The sequence below is a fragment of the Populus nigra genome, chromosome 2 (assembly GCF_951802175.1).
Source record: "Populus nigra chromosome 2, ddPopNigr1.1, whole genome shotgun sequence".
NCBI classification, from domain to species: Eukaryota; Viridiplantae; Streptophyta; class Magnoliopsida; order Malpighiales; family Salicaceae; genus Populus; species Populus nigra.
In genome coordinates, this window is record NC_084853.1 from 37716279 (window position 1) to 37724601 (window position 8323).

Consider the following 8323-nt stretch of genomic DNA (forward strand, 5'->3'; position numbering starts at 1 on the left):
TTCCCTTCATGAATATATTCAACTTATATTAATATTATTATTTCACAACTCATGTAATTTACCCTATAATTTATTTTCTCAACACATATAAATCATATTATATTTTCCTCTCTCAACCACCTTTATTACATATTGTAACTCATTGCATAATTATATCTAATTCACAATATTATTTAATTCACAACATATTAACTCATGTCATCTTTTTATTTCCCTAGCATTTATTACATCTATGTTACATCATACATTAGTCCGTATAACACCGTTGTTATATTGAGAAATTTTCTTGATTTATTATTCATTGCACTTAATTCATGTTCATTTCTATTATTTATAATTTATCATATAATCATCCATTATTTGTATACTTACAAGAGATGCTCAAATCATTTTTGTTTTCTATTAGACTTAATTGGTAGGGATAATTTAATACTTAATCATTAACTTGTCAATATAGTCAAACTTTATACATGTTGCTTTATTTATGTTATTGTTGTTGTCAATTGACCAACCAATTAACTTATTCATCACTTTATATGACAATCCCTACTATTTGGATACAATTTCGCATAACTATCTTTTAAAATAATTTAATATACACACTATCAAATTTTGGTGGAGTTTTTCTTATACTTGGACTATACCAAGTTATCGACATCTTCATCAGTATCTCTATCTAATACAATAATCATGGTTTAATACCCATCACAATGCGGCAAGGTACCTAAAAATTTCTTTAATACCAAATAAAATCAGCTTTATACATAATAATTATTTAATATCATCTCTTTCATATATTTACCACATCAATTACTAAACAATTAATTCCTTATTTTACCCTTAACCCTACAAATTAATACAATTAGCATAATTTAAGGACACACCAATGTCCTCTCTAGTTCAAACCGAGCAATTATTCCATGACCAAATTAACTAGTTTTTTCAATTACTCATTAACCAGAGAATTGGTCCCATTAACCAAGGTAACTAGTTTCTTCAATTGCCTATTAATCAAGACACTACTTCCATTAACTAGGGTAACTAGTTTCCATACAATATCTGTTTACCTATCGTTTATCTCACACGTAAGTTATTTTAAAGTTCTTATCACACACACGTATATTTTCTTACATTAATTTATATGGGGTAATTTAACATAAATTACACGCTATTTTCACTGTTTCAATTGGTGACAAATCATACTTTGAATCCGGCCAATATAGTGAATAATAATTCTTACATAACGATTCTACCATTACGGTCAAAAGTAACACATACAAGGTTTTTCCGCCATTGTGGTAATTCAAATCCCATAATGTACTATCGCATGTGCGATTAACTACAAATTACATATCAATTTCTATCTCGAAGGCATATGCCTTTCATTAACAATAGCAATAATAATACACTATTCAATTTAATTACCACTATAATTCTAAAAATTGTAAAAGCATGTATAAATAATTAAAAAGACAAGGGAAGGTCAAATCCCTTACCTTGAAAATCCTGTTACACATACTCTTGAGAAGTTGGGTCCCATTTTGAACGTCTCTCCTACATTTTAATAGAACATCTCGAATCAATATTCAAACATTTTTAGTCCATTCATCATATTCATTAGCTCACATAATCGAATATCTTTAGAAAACAAATCATGGATATATTATTTTTTTTGTTTATCATTTCAATTTATTTACATTAGTATCCTTTTACACTAACATTAAATGTTTGAATGCCTCCATTTTTCAATGATGATTTTTCATGTCCAACTGACCTAATTTTTCATTGATAATTTTTAATGTCCAAATGACTTGATTTTTCGTTGATGCTTTTCAATGTTCAAATTACTTAATTTTTCATCAATGAATTCCACACAATAATTTAAGCCAAGTTCGACATAGTCCTTGCTATCTTGTTCAAGCCAATCATTTCCTTTATCATATTCATAATTTTGGCCAAGTTTTTTTCATCTTTTAAAATTTTTTTCCATTAAACATCTCAATTTACGAATTCATCATGAAAGACTTCAAATACAATCAAGTCAAATAATCTCTTACATAAAGATGATACATATGCAATCTCCATAAAACATCATAATTATTCTCTTCTCATCAAAATCAATATATGATCATTCCCATAATTTATACACCACGTTATGTGTAATTAATTTAAACCACCTTTTATATATAAGAAATGTTTATACTCGATCTTACAAACATAACCACAATAATCTCACACATCATTAATCAATTTACAATGAAAAATATACATTAAATTTATCATTATATCATACAATTTACATAAAATCTAGAACACAAATTCAAGCATTAATTTCACATATATAATCTTCCAAAACACATCCATAATGATTCCACATATCATAAATAAATTTACAATGATTCTAATCACCATTGCATACTTAATTCATCATTATCACATATAATTTACTCACATATAATTTACAGAATTTCTAGCACCAATTATACATATCAAATCTTCCAAAATATACCAACAATGGTCCGGCACACCACAATTCAATTTATAAACATTCCAATTCATCCTATATGTCATAACCCAATTTTTGACTATTTTATTTTAATTATTATTATTATTATTATATTTACTGAAAATGATAAAAAATGATGATAAAAAATAATAATGATGAAAAACAAGTAAAATAAAATAAATAAAGAATGAATTAAAATTTGGGTTAAGGGCAACATGATTAGAAGTTTTGGGGTTTAATTAAACTTGAAATTAATTAATCCAATCAAGGTTTTAATTGGAGAATTTATAAGTTTTGAGACTTAATTACGCTTGGAATTAATTTAATTGATCCAATTAAGGGTTTAATTAGAGAATTGATAAGTTTTGAGACTTAATTAAGCTTGGAATTAATTTAATTAATCAAATCAAGGGTTTAATTAAAGAATTGATAAGTTTTGAGACTTAATTAAACTTGGAATTAATTTAATTAATCCAATCAATGGTTTAATTGAAGAATTGATAAGTTTTGAGACTTAATTGAGCTTGGAATTAATTTAATTAATCCAATCAAGGGTTTAATTGAAGAATTGATAAGTTTTTAGACTTAAAAGGGCTTGGAATTAATTTAATTAATCCAATCAGGGGCTTAATTGAAGAGTTGATAAGTTTTAGACTTAATTGGACTTTGGATTTAATTAAATTAATGAAATCAAGGACTTAATTAAAGAAATAGCAAAGTTTGGGGTTAATTGGGGGTATGATTGCATCAGATTAAAGTCCAATGACTAACTTGTAAAAGGCGCCGAAATGCAGGGCTAATTACAGTTTAAACCAGGGGTTTAATTACAAGCCTTTTAAAACTGCAGGGGTCAAAACATAAAATGGCCACCTTTTATCTCCAAACAGCGTTGTTTTGAAAGGGACGCTGTTCATCTTCTTCTTCTTTAAGCTAGTGACCGTTTTCTGCAATAAAAGCTGGGAAACGTTGCAACAGTAATCACCGTCCGTTGATTTCAGTTATGGGCGCCTTAATGGTTGTCGACTCTTAGCATGCCGCCTGTTACCAACCCGTCGGACCCTATATAAACGAATGAGCATCGAAAAAAAGAGGTTGGTTAGAGAGAGAAAGGGACGAACGAAACCAAAAGAGAGAAACACAAAGATACCAGCCGAATTTTTAAGTGGTTTTTAGAACCCCATACCAGAAGTGAATCCTTCCCTTACCAATATCGGCCTTAAAACCACAAAAACAAAAACAAACCGAGAGAGAGTAGAGAGAGTTTAAAAAATAGAGCACTTGAATAATTTTTCAGACAAGAGCAGAAGGAACAGAGGGCAGGAAGACAGAGGTCGAAGGAGGAATTCTAGTTTATTATTGACGGACGCCACCACTGATCATCGCCTGACGCGCTAACACTCCGGCGAAGCAACTTGCAACAAGGTAGGCTTCCTCTGTTTTCTTCGTTTTTTCTTTCAAAAGTTCAGTGCATTAGGCACTGTGCCAAGGTAATTAATTACCTTGGCACAACACCATGCACACATGAAACTAGTTCATGTGTGTTGTGGCCCAGCTGGGCTTAGCCCAACCCATATGGGCTGAGTTGGGCCCAACCCAAAAACATGAAAAATAAAAAATAAAACATAAAAAATAAAATAATATAGAAAAAAATGTGTATGCATGAATAAAAATAATATAAATTTACTGGTCTTTTCATCAACGCCATAGGTGGGAATAAAATACTGGTTTAAATTTATATTATTTTTATTCGTTATATTTTATTTTATTTAGCAAGAAAAAATAAACAAATATATGTGCATGTATGAAAAATAAAATTTATTTTATTGGTTTATTCACTGACGCCAGAGTTAGGAATAAAAAAAACTTATTTAATTGTTTTTTTTGTTTTGTTTAACTACATAAGAAACAAAAATATGTGAACGCGTAATAAAATGAATTTAGTTTATTTGTTTATTCGCTAGCGTTAGAGTCAGGAATAAAAAAATATTGATATAAATTTATTTTATAACTACGTAATAGTTACCAACGCCAGAGTTGGAATTATTCATAATTGAATATTCACTGACGTCAGAGTCAGGAATATTATGAATAAATCATCAAAATGTAAACCAATAATTTTTTTTTTAGCAATTTAAGACAAAAAACAGCAATGTAGTTTGCCTTAGGTAGAACGTTTAAGGAGTGATAATATCTTTCCTTTTACGTAACAAGTCCCGAACCATAGAATCTCTAATGACCAGTTAGGGTTCCTAGTGACTGTAATACTAGGTGGCGATTCCTCAGACAAGACCTTTTCCCCTAAAAGAATAAAATAGCAGAAATCTGTTCTTTACTTGTAAAGTTTTTTAGGGTCGCCGCGATGTCAGGTGCGACACTATACCTAAGGAATACAAACTCAATATTGAATCAATTTCAAATTCAAATAAAGTTAATTAAATCTTAATAATCCACCATCCATAAATTTAAATTACTTGTCGGAAAACATCTTAAAAATCATCTTTTACAACTAGGGATCAAATTGCAATTTTCCTCAAATTCAGGGTTAAATCCTAATTCTTACAAAATTGAAGGACTAAACTGAAAATATTATAAATCAATCACTAAACTGAATTTTATCATGTTCAATCCCACAATCAATTCTGCCCAGAATTCCAGAATAAGTCTCAGGGTCAAATCATAACTTTTCAAAGTTTTAGGATTTAAACTATAATTCTCATAAATTAAAAACCAAAATTAAATTTGATCATCTTTAACCTCAAACGTAGCTTTGCCTATAATTTTCCAGCAAAGGTTTCGTCATAACTCATATAAGATTACCTACTAACAATACATTAATTAGTCAAACTCAATCTCAAATCATTATTTTTAACAATCCACCCAAATCAATTAATATAATTATTAACCATAACAATCATTAATCAATTTTAACAAAAAAAAACATAGAATCTTTAGAAACCCCAACAAAATCAACATTACATTTATCATACATACCAAAACTCATTCTTACATTAACACTTAATTCCTTCATCATTCATCTCTCAACTTTTTCTTCATTTCTTCCTCCTCTTTCTATTATTCACCTTCACCTTCCCTGTCTTTCTCTTCCTCTCACTTATGGTCTTCTCTTTAAAATTTGATCTCTCTCCCCCCCCTTTTGACTTTATATATGTATGTGTGTGTGTGTGTGTGTGTGTGTGTGAGAGAGAGAGAGAGAGAGAGAGAGAGAGAGAGAGAGAGAGAGAGAGAAGATCACAATGCCCCTTATAAATATTTATATGTTCCTTTCATCAAATCTAGGTATGTTGATATTTTTATAAGGCCTTTATGGACCCCAGTTGACCTAAAAATTTAACCAAAGTTAGAATAATGTGTCACAAGCTACTTGTAAGACTTGAACCTGATCCAACAGTTAAATTAAAATAAAGGATTGATACCATAGAATTAGACGTTAGATAATTTTACACCGAAAATATGAATTTTGCGTGCCATTTTATTTACTTACACCATCATTATTTTTAAACTAATTCATCAAAGGCTCCTATACAGTACCATCATAAAAATTTGCTCAAAGTTTTCACCATTTTTTATCAAAATAGCATGATTATACACGAGACTTATATTGAAAATCAATGTTTTTACATGTGAAATCATATATTATTTTTCTTCTTAGAATACCACTATATTATTATTATTATTATTATTATTATTATTATATCATTGTTTTTCTTCCCAATGTATATAAATTTCCCTTTAGATAATTATTTCATCCATTTAGGGAATTTACATGTTTTGTTATCGGGTTAAAATTCAGCATATCGATTTATTGCTTTATTTCGTCCAAATTTTAAGTGAAATTTCTAAAAGTTTATTATCTTTATATATAACAATTTTCCTTCCTAATTATCATTTCTCAATCGAAAATTTACCATTTCTAACATTGATTTACCAGTTTTAGGCCGTGGGTTTACAATTATCTTCATGGTAGTGTGACTATTACTCAACCACAAGTCAAGCTCTTTTACTAATTCATTGGCCATAAAAGAATGTGTTGCACCTAAGTCTAACATAGCAATAACATTTTTGTTATTTACCTTGATCCTTACATACATCAAAGTGTGAAAGCATCAATTTTCCTTGCTTAATGCATCAATCTGTATCAAATTATACTTAACAAAGTTGGGCACCTTAATTGAATTCCCTCGCTTAACTAACAAGCAATTTAATACATGTATTGGTTTAATGTATATGACTACTTCCTTTTGATCACCATCATTAAACCAAGATGACATTGGGTTTCTCCTTCTTAGAACATTCCTTTATGTAGTGTGGTACACCAAAAATAAACTTCTTGTGTTTGACTTGACATTCTTTTTGTACACCTCTGACTGTTTAGCCTTTTCTTTGTCAATAATAAGTTTGGAACCACCCCCACCAAACTTCTTTTTCTTTTACTCCTTTTATCTTGCCTAGGACTTTGAGAAGGTTATAACATCTCTCTCTATTAGTTTTCTTAAAATCCACCAGCCCATCAGCAGATGCAATAGAAGAAGTTAGATTCTTCATCTTTTTTCTTCTCAACTTCACTTGTGCCTACACTTGGAGTCCTAATAGAAAGTTAAACAACCTAACTTTTTAAGACATGTTCTCAATATCAAATAGAGAACTAAACTCATTATTGATATATTCTTGCACATACTTGTCTTGCTTCAACTTTTTCAAGTCTTCGTGTACAAGTCAAGAAGTATTATTTGAGAAGAATTGTGTTGGAATATTGTGATTCTTTCCTTATACGGTGATTCTTGCTTTTTCTAGTACTAATGTAAATGGTATGATAACTCGATTGTAGAATTAATGGTTTAATTATAGGAAGATAAGTTGATTATAGGATCAATATTATTAATCCATTACTATATATGAACATGTACATCTCCAATGAAAATAATAATGAAAAAAAATGTTCTCCTTGATATTTGATTTCAAGAATTGTTCTTTCAACTCCTACTTCATATGTTCCCTTTTATCAATCTTGTGTCATTCAACATTCAGATCTTCCTTATATCTTGTCTTTCACCACAACTTTTTTTTAAAGTTTAACATGGATGTCCGGGCCAGCTTGCGCGCACCTCGACTAACCCCACGGGTCCTGAAGTTAACGACAATGCAAGCCTCCAGTGGCCATCATATGAACAACCACAGGGCTTGAACCTGAAACCACAAAGAGAACAAATCTCTTAATCCCAAGTTCTTACCACTAAACCACCATCTAGACAGTTTTTCACCACAACTTTACATCTTCTGTAATTGTAGCAATGTCCACTTACTCGCGTAAACAATATTGGCAACACATAATATTGCTTCTGCCCATAACAAGTTTTCTAATTTCTTGGAACTCCTCAGCCTCACCAAAAAGGTTCTTGGACTCTAATAGTTTCAGTTTTGAAGTGCACACACTACCCGAGGTATTTGCTAGTTGCTACTGCCCTCCTCGAGATTGAATTGTTTTTTTTGACTACTTGCAACCGTCGACTTGTTTCTGTCGCAAGATCAATGTACTACCTCTAAGCCTTTTCAGTGTTTTCCATGGCTATGATTAGCCTACAATTTATTAAGAAATCTTCGTCCTTTGTAATAGGCCCCATCAAGCCTTCAAGATGTGTCTGTAGTCTCTCTCAAACTGTTTCAATAGTCACGTGATTACATGGCATTCGAACTTGGGCCACGAAGCTTTCAGGGCAGAATTGCACTGTAATACCACCTGTAATAGGGGGTGAATCTTTTTACTCGAATTTCAACGCACTGCGCGTCAATCTATCCCCA